Consider the following 9,235-nt stretch of genomic DNA (forward strand, 5'->3'; position numbering starts at 1 on the left):
GTGGGGAAATCGCCTTTATGACGTGAGTGACACGCAGGAAAACTTGGTCTTGTCCTTCAGGCGATAATTCCCTTAGAACACCTGGTCTGCTCCACCCCCACCCTGAAAGTCCGACAAATCCACCCGCCCGGGATGGTGGCCCTGAAATCCGAGCAGCTGCAGTGGTGAAGCCGGTTCCCGGAATCTGAGCTTAGCACTTAAGACGGAGTTGCTTTTCAAAAGAGCTGGAGGCTCAAACACTTGTTGCACTTAATCCTTTCTCAGAGGGCGGGGAGGCACTTTAGTGCATCCACAAAGCCCCCACTGTGGGTTTGCGGAGGGCTCTGGTAGATTTGCACCCTCGTCCTCACCGGCCTCCCTGCGAAGCTGGTACCAGAAGCAAGGCTGGTACCGGAAGTGAAGCTGATACCGGAAGCGAGGCCAGTACCGGAATTGAGGCCTGCAAACCCACACACATGGTGGACCACATAATGAGGGAAAGAAGAGAGGCCAGAGCCCCCACAGCGCCTGCAGGAGCACCCCACGGTGGGCCTGGCTCCTATTCCTGGGGTGCCACCTGCTGTGAGAAGCCACTGCATGGTGAAGTCGCCACCCTACACTGTGGGAGAGGACCTAGCATTCCCAGTACCCACTGTTGCAAAGGTTGGGTCAAGGGTGAGTCCCTTTACTTCCTCTTTACTGATTAAAGTGTTAAGGTAGAAGGAAGCGGGGGAGATTCTTGGAGCCCCCAAGGCAGGTAGATGTCAAAGGTATAACCACAAAACTCAACAGTCTCCAGGTGGCTCCATCACCTTGGGGCAGGGGGCGCGGTGGGGGGCTGGGCGGGGAGAGGGCAAGAACAGTACCCTCTCACCCACACCCTGTGCTTTGGGGCCCAGAGTCTCCTGGGTAGATAGGGCAGAACCTAGGTGTGAGGTTGGAGACGTGGGCAAGAAACACTTCATCTCTGGGTCTTCATCCAGTTGGATCAATTACCTTGACTACTCACTCTTTTCCAGCTCTCGTGTGTTACGGTTCCACAATTCCATCTACACCCAGACTAACTAGACTCAACCCTCTGGTTCAGCCCAATTGGCAATCAACCACTGGGTGTGAAAGGTGATTCACTTTTGAAAGGAAAAAGACAGAGACAAAACAACATGGTGTCTCAGGAAACCAAACTTGAAGGCCCATAACTCTGTCTTAAACCCCTTAGGGAAATAGCCCAGGACAGATCCTTGGGACCCGTCCTATGCTGTTTGATTTGCTAGGTTTCAGGAACAGTCCAAGCATCTATATTTTCACACACCAAGTAATTCAAAAGCTCACCACAGTGTGAAGGCTGCTGCTATAGGCCACGTGCAGCTGGCCTGGCCCCTGTCTCGTCTTGTTCCAGACCTTGAGCACCCTGATCTGAATAAAGTTATTACCACCCTTAACAGAGTGGATGCAACTAGCCTTTGTCTAGATTTTTCCATAAACAGAGCCTCCCAAGATGATGGTCCAGGGACCCACAGACTCTATATCTCCATAAATGCTCCAAATCTCAGCAGAATGGGCAGTGGGACCCGCGGTGATGTGATTCCTGGGCTTGGTTCTGCCTTGAGCTGACTCCAGCCTCGACTGTTGCAGAAACAACCATGGGCCCTCATTGCCTCCTTGGGGGTGGGAGGGCCTTGTTTGACTAAATCAGAGTCTCGTTTCCTTTCACAATTAAGTTCTTGACAAAGCAAGCCACTTATGATCATTTCTGGGTGAAATTAATTGTTCTATGACAGTTTCTAAAATAGTATTTTAGGAAAACACCCTCTAAGAAAAGAGATGCCCTAGAAAATTCTTGACTATTTTTTTTTCTTTTTCTTTTATTTTTCTAAGAGCCCAGATATATTCATCAAGCATGTATTCATCTGCTCTTTAGAGGGCACCTAGTCTGTGCCCTCCTCTGTGCAGAGTGCTTGGGTACCATGATGGGCAAGCAGGAGTGTCCCAGGCCGCCTAGAGCCCACAGATACCACCTCAGAGCCAAGACTGGAGAGAACCGCAATGTGAAGTGAACCAACCCAGACAGACCTGGTGCAGGCCATCATAGACAAAAGTCCCTGAGCCAGGGCCTTCTGAGGATCTATCTTTCGAACTGAGGACATCAGGGAAATAGCAATGCCAGATAAATACAGGAAGCATGGTTAAATATAAATTTTGGGGGGCACCTGGATGGCTTAGTAAGTTAAGCGTCCGACTTCTGCTCTGGTCATGATCTTACAGCTCGTGGGTTTGAGCCCCATGTCACCTCTGTGCTGACAGCTAGCTCAGAGCCTGGAGCCTGCTTCAGATTCTGTATCTCCCTCTCTCTCTGCCCCTCCCTTGCTCGCGCTGTCTCTCTCTGTCTCTCAAAAATAAATACAAAACATAAAAAAATGTTTTTAAATATGAATTTTGGACAGCGACTACTTTAGGTAGTATGCCCCCAAATATTGCCCTGGGAATTAAGTATGATTATTATTATAGCTATTTTATGAATGAGGAAACCAAGGCACAGAGAGGTTAACTGATTTGCCTAAGGTTACACAGTGGGGATGTTGCAGAGCCGGGGTTTAAACTCAGGTAGTCTAGCACCAGAGTTGTTCTCTTGTCCTCCACTCCAGCGGCCTCACAGCATGGAGTGGGTGGTGATACCCCCCGCCCGGCACCAACCTGTCGATCCACACTCAGGGGTCTCCAGAAGAATCTGGTGTGTTCCCAAGGCCACTTGTACCACAAGTCCCCAAAAGGAAGGACCAGACTTGTCATTCGCCATTGCATTCCAGCACCCAGGATAGAGTCTGACTCAGAGAAGGTACTCAATAAATATTTGTTAAATAACTGAGTACATAAATAATAACAGTTATATGTAGTCTTTGCAGAAAACTTGGAAAATATGACAAAACATTTTTTATTTTATTTTTTATACTATGATAGTTTATTACAATGTTTACTGTGCTAAATTAAAGGAGGGGGAAATGTAAATAAAATGAATGTCTAAGGGAAAATTATGCTTTCCTTCCATATTCAATTTAAAGTTATTCTTATGTTAACAATCCTTCATACCATTGTAAGTCTCAGATTTTAAAGAGCATCACTGTTGAATGTCCGACTGAAAAAGGAATAAATAAAAAAGACGATACCAAAAGAGTTATGCAGAAATGATACAGACCACAAAGTGGAAAATAAAATCTACCTTGGCTAGAACTAAACACTGACATAACTTTCTCCAAAGGAAAATCTAACTTGAGCTACATTCATTTTTTATATTGTCCAATACCATGTCAATAAGGAAGTCCTGACATGATGAAAAGTCTTACTCAGTGACAGCGACCTAAAATCCTACTGAGCACGCCAATTTCCATGTCGTACTCCTCTGAGACAATTAGCTACTTCCTGAAACCAGAAATGAGAGTTTGCCTGTGATTTAAGTTTCAAGATAGTCTGTAGAAACCAGCAAAGCAAATCGGTTAAGGGTCTTACCTTTTCCTCGCATGTAAGATATTTTTAAAAGTAAAGAGTATGTGGATTCTAAGAACTCAAAATAAGAAAGCCAAGAAGTCTTTGTGTATGACATATGTACACATATATGTATAAGCTTAAATCCCCCAGCGTGGATTTAAACTGGTAAGAATACCTCAACATTCTAAATTCAGAAAGCAAAGATGAAAACGATTTTGTTTATAAATCCATGGTATTATGAGCTAGTAAGTTTGTTAGAATACTGTGTAGTTTAGAAGCACTCTGATTGTGGGTGCCTGGGTGGCTTAGTCAGCTAAGGGTCCAAGTCTTGGCTTTGGCTCAGGTCAAGATCCCGCAGTCATGAGATCAAGCCCCACGTCAGGCTCCACATTGAACAGGAAGCTTGCCTAAGGTTCTCTCTCTCCCTCTCTCTCCCTCTACCCCTTTCCCTCGCTCATGCTCTCTCTAAAATTAAAAACAAAAAGCAAAAAAAAAAAAATTCTGATTGGATCCCTTTTTAAAAAGCCATTCAAAATAATAGCCACATTCTTCTAACAGCAAAGAATTCTCTTACTTTTTATTTAATCTGACATATTAGTATTTCCATAAACTTGCAAGTGGAAGATAAGCTGTTTAATAAAAGCCATTTCACATATACAATATAGAAACGATTTTAAAAGTCTGTTTGGGGCGCCTGGGTGGCTCAGTCGGTTGAGCGTCCGGCTTCGGCTCGGGTCATGATATCACGGCTGTGGGTTCGAGCCCTGTGTCAGGCTCTGTGCTGACAGCTAGCTCAGAGCCTGGAGTCTGTCTTCAGATTCTGTGTCTCCCTTTCTCTTTGACCCTCCCCTGCTCACGCTGTCTCTCTCTCAAAAAAAAGTTTAAAAAGTAAAATAAAAAATAAAAGTCTGCTCGTATAATGAATTCTTTTGGTACTGACAAAAAAATTAAGATACAAATAATTGACTAGAAATAAAACTATCACTAAACTAAGATATACAGAATGGCACTTAGTTCAGGGAAAAAATCCAGATCTTACTGTGTTAGAAGAATAAAGTACATTTGTCATAGTATATATTATCATATTCCCTTAAAGCAGGGACTATTTAAAAATGTTAAATTAAAAAGTATTCAGGATCATTTCTGTCTGTACATTCAGGAATTATCATCTAATCATTGATTACACACAATTCTCTCATCATGCAAAAAACCTGTTAGTCATTTTCTAAGGTCTAATCAAGTCAATCAACTAATTATAGCAATTTAATTAGCAAGCTGTAAATCATAGACGTGTAGAAAATCCACAGTTCAACAACTCTATTTCCTGTCTATAGTACACATGCTATTCAATTTTCTCCATGTATTAGAGCTAATAGGCATTGATACGCAAAATAAAAATTTCATTGTAGCAGCAAATGATAGAAAATACGAGAGAAAGAGGAGTTCCTAATTTCATGTCAATCTTTATGACCCTTTATAACGATAAAGGACAGCGTATCTATATGTGGAAAGGAGTAAGAAACAAAAGCAGAAGGTTAAAACAGGTACATAAAGGGAATGTTGAGACTATATTAGACTTATATTTATTTTAAAAACTGATCTGAAAGTTTGCCCATCAAGGGTACAAAAAACAGAGCAGATGTTAGTGCAAGTTTAACCTATAATTTATTTGTGAAAAAAGCTAGTTTTGATGAGAAAAAATTCAATCCTGTCCTCGTAAACATAAAGAAACTCAAGGGAAATTTTAAAGAGAGTAGGCCGGAAATGCAACAATTACTCTTAAAATCCTTTTCAATTAAACAGACAAATCAAGTGGAAGACAAATATTAAAATATTTTTCAGACTGAATATTTACCAGCCTATATAACTGGTGTTCCAACTGGATTTAAATTAAAAAAAACAAACTTTTTATAAGAGCTATCACATCTAGAAGAAAACAAATCAGATCCTCCCAAGAGATATTATTTAAGTCCAAAGCATGCAAGGCTACATACTATCTTATACAAACTAACCAGCGTTCTTATGAAACATCAGTATGGGACTGATGACATTGTGCTGTATTTGTGGTGAAGTACTAGGCACAAGAATATATGTATCAAGTAGGCATTTCAGTCTAATTAGCCTCTAAAGTCATTTCACCCTTGGCAATATATAATAATCGGTGTGCGTTTTGGTAGTTAAGCCATGAATTGTTGAGAACAAGAAGCAGTGTATTATAGTAACAGAGTTTCTATCTGACAGACAATTACGGTGTGGAGCCAGTCTCTTCTATGAACTCTGGGATCTGTTTTGCATTTGGTCACTTGTAGCAGATCCTCGATTTGGTTGCTCCGAGTTCTTGCGGTCTGCCGCGGCTGTCTCGGACATTTCTTCCTCTTCCTCCTCATCATGCAGATCTTTTGAAATTAATTGTCTAGCTAACTTCATATTCAGTCCTTCATTGTAGTGAAGCTTCCTTCTCATTGCAAACTGTTGCTTTTTTCTTTGTTCTTCAGACGAGGGGTCACTATCCTCATCTACCCTGCTTTCTTGTTCATGAACCCGATACTTTGGCTCGGAGCCTTTGGCGGCAGCGAATTTCTTAGCTAAGATATCAGGGGTCCCGCCTTCAGGGGCTTCTGAATCCCTCAGCGCGTCTTCGTCGTCACCTACCATACTGGGGCCAGGAGTGCTCGGTTCGTCTATTTTCATTAAACCGTAGTCTTTGTCTGCTGGATGGAACGTCGCCAGGATGTTCATTTCATCCCACCTCTGGGATTTTTTGCTCAGCTCTTTGTCGACACCCGGGCCGGGCTGTTCGGACGAGGCCACCACCGAGGAAGTCGTGGAACTCTTGTTCTTCAGAATCCCCTTGATTGGCTGCTGCGACGCCGTCGAGGCCGCCATTGCCGCTGCTCTGGCGGTCCGCTCGGTGTCGCTGCCTGTCGCCGGGTCCAGGAAAGAAAGGGCGGCGCGCGAGCACGGACTCGCCAGACAGCTGCGCAGCCCGCCCGGGGCTAGCGCACCTGCTGTCGCGGAGGTGGCTGCGGGAGTCGGAGTCCTTCTCACGACACAAGCACCCCGACGCCAAGGCCCACGACACAAAGACCCCGACGCGACGCCAAGGCCGACGCCACGCCGCGCGGCTGGCGGCCCCTAGCGCGCCCTCCGCCACCGACCAACAATATTTTTTAAAAACCCAAGTTTAATCCCAACACCTAGAGAAGACCACTGCTGATATTTTCTGGCGGCAAACCTTCTAAGTAGACACATTTTGTGGTCAGAGAGCCCTGGTCGTTCAAGTCCTGCACTTTCCCTCGGCCTCTCCTCCTTTTCGTCTGGAGGTGTCTCTGCGGGTTCGTTCTCAGAAAAGGCTGTCACGCTCATTCACACGGAGGTATAATTGAATAATAACAGTGGAAACTGTTCCTTAACTAGGCAATTTATATTGTTAAGAAGGCTTAAGACTTTCAGATCGGGGGTGCCTGAGTGGCTCAGTCGGTTAAGCCTCCGACTTCGGCTCAGGTCAGATCTCACATTGGTGGGTTCAAGCCCCGCATCAGGCTCTGTGCTGACAGCCAACTCAGAGCCTGGAGCCTGCTTCCATTTCTGTGTCTCCTTCTCTCTCTGCCCCTCCCCCTCTCATGCTCTGTCTCTGTCTGTATCAAAAATAAATAAAACATTTAAAAATTAAAAAAAAAAGACTTTCAGATTGAAGGATAAAGAAGCAGCTTCCATTCCTCCCCCCCCCCCCCCCCCCCCCCCCCCCCCCCCCCCCCCCCCCCCCCCCCCCCCCCCCCCCCCCCCCCGCGCCTTTACCTGAGCTAGCCCAGAGCCTACTACACTGGAATTATTACATCTGAGATCTGGACCCAGTATTGTCACGAATCAGCCATGTTGTGACCTTGGGCGAGTCATGAACTCCCCCAGCACTTCTCTGTAAGGTAAAGTAGGTTCAGCCTGGAAACAATAAATCACCAAGGTCCAACACTTCTCCATTATAATTCATATAAATCATACATGTGTATGTAATATTTATTTATTTAACATCTTACTGTAAAAATTTCAAACTAAAAGTAGAGGAAATAATACAAATAATCTCTTTACTCAGCATTCAGCAACAAAAAGTGTCAATTCCTGGACTACTGATTTCATTTATACCACCACCTTCAAGCACCAGGTTCATTTGAAGCAAATCCCAAACATCGTAGTTTCATATGTAAATATTAGTGTAAACATGTAAAAGATAAAGACTTTTTTTTTTTAAGTAAGCTTTATGCCCAATGTGGGGCTTGAACTCATGACCCTGAGATCAAGAGTCCCATGCTCTATTGACTGAGCCAGCCAGGAGCCCCCCTCCCCAAAGATTCATTTTTTTATCTTTATTTAAAGACGATTATCACACCTGAAAAAAAATGAAGAACAACTTCAATTTGCATCAAATATAACCAGTCAGTGCAGCTGAATGTGTGTGTATTTGGGTAGGTGTCTTCAGGACTTTGTTTTATTTTGTGTGCTTCTGGGAACCAAATCTACAAGCTCCCACTGAGCTTTTCCTATGCAGTCAGGGGCTGGATGCAGGGTCTGGTCTGGTTCTTTGTCCTCAGATGAGCTCGGAAAAATTAAGTAAACAATTCAGAGCAGCAAGGAGGGGCCCCGGACACCTTGCCAGAAGAGAGTGAAGCAGAACAATGAAGTTCATCTTTGGGAAGCCTGTCCGTGTTCAGAAAGACTTCCTGGTGAAGATGAGGCACAACCCAAGGCTTGAATTTAGGAGGATGCAAGAAGCCTGTAGGGAAAAGGGAAGGAAAATACTCCACTCATTTGACCTCAGCAGCCCATTTCTGTGAGGTCTGCAGACCTGCCTCAACGAGAGGTTGTACTCATCTCGTACCCTTCTACTTGAATCCGCGTTGTGCTCTTAGACGCTGTGTCATTTGGGGGGAGAGCGCATAGCACAGGGACTCACAGAGTTGCAGACACTCACTGAGAAGGAAGCACTCGATACGTGTGGAATAAACACGGACACAGGGTGGAGCCATGAAGCTAATATCATGTGATGACTCTGAATACTCTTTATGTAGTCAATGGAGCAGAGGGTCCCATGTTAAGGACAGATCTAAGAGGCAGACTGGAGCACTGAGACTGTCCCAATCTTTGAACCAGCTTTGTTAAGCAGTAGCCTGCTGGTCCCTGGCAGGTGTTTTTTTTTTTTTAATCTTTTATTTATTTTTGAAAGAGAGAGAGAGAGACATCATGAGCAGGGGAGGGTCAGAGAGAGAGAGGGAAACACAGAATCCTAAGATAGGCTCCAGGCTCTGAGCTGTCAGCACAGTACCCAACGCAGGGCTTGAACCCACGAACCACAAGATTATGACCTGAGCCAAAGCCAGATGCCCAACTGACTGAGCCACCCAGGCGCCCCCCCCTGGAAAATTTTAAGACAGTGTCATTCTCCTACACACACTCTATACCTCAGGGCCATTTAACTCTTCCTTTTATTTCAAAATTGTTTTAATTTAGGTTTTTCTTAAATCAAAGTTATAAATCCACAGAATTTATAGAGTTAGGTTTGAAAAGCTCATCATGGACAGCAATTCCTGAACTCTCCTATCCCCTCCGCCATTACCTAACCCCAAGACCATCACTTGTTTCACAGATTACATTCATGAATCTGTAGGAACATGATCTTATTGCTGTTTCTTGATGTTTGTCCTTTGGGATTGACTATTAACTTCTCTCACATAATACACACCATGTACACATACATGCATACACACACACACACACACACACA

General features: G+C 44.3%; 2 long non-coding RNA genes and 1 pseudogene across 2 annotated transcripts in view; 1 reads left to right on the forward strand and 2 right to left on the reverse strand.

Annotated features, from left to right (window-relative positions):
• Positions 1-5,105: 5,105 nt before the first annotated feature.
• LOC115291550 lies at positions 5,106-6,490 on the reverse strand (annotated as a pseudogene).
• Positions 6,491-6,583: 93 nt separating this feature from the next.
• The window catches only part of LOC115291551, an 18,353-nt gene continuing 15,701 nt past the window's right edge, over positions 6,584-9,235 (forward strand). Inside the window, exon 1 of the long non-coding RNA XR_003908531.1 lies at positions 6,584-6,835. This is a non-coding gene — a long non-coding RNA (uncharacterized LOC115291551). The remainder of the gene's footprint in view (positions 6,836-9,235) is intronic.
• Positions 7,911-8,464, reverse strand: LOC115291552. The gene is made up of 2 exons (XR_003908532.1): positions 8,333-8,464; positions 7,911-8,227 (listed from the first exon to the last, which is right to left on the reverse strand). It is a non-coding gene; the product is annotated as an uncharacterized LOC115291552 (long non-coding RNA).

Source organism: Suricata suricatta, chromosome 5 (assembly GCF_006229205.1).
Source record: "Suricata suricatta isolate VVHF042 chromosome 5, meerkat_22Aug2017_6uvM2_HiC, whole genome shotgun sequence".
NCBI classification, from domain to species: Eukaryota; Metazoa; Chordata; class Mammalia; order Carnivora; family Herpestidae; genus Suricata; species Suricata suricatta.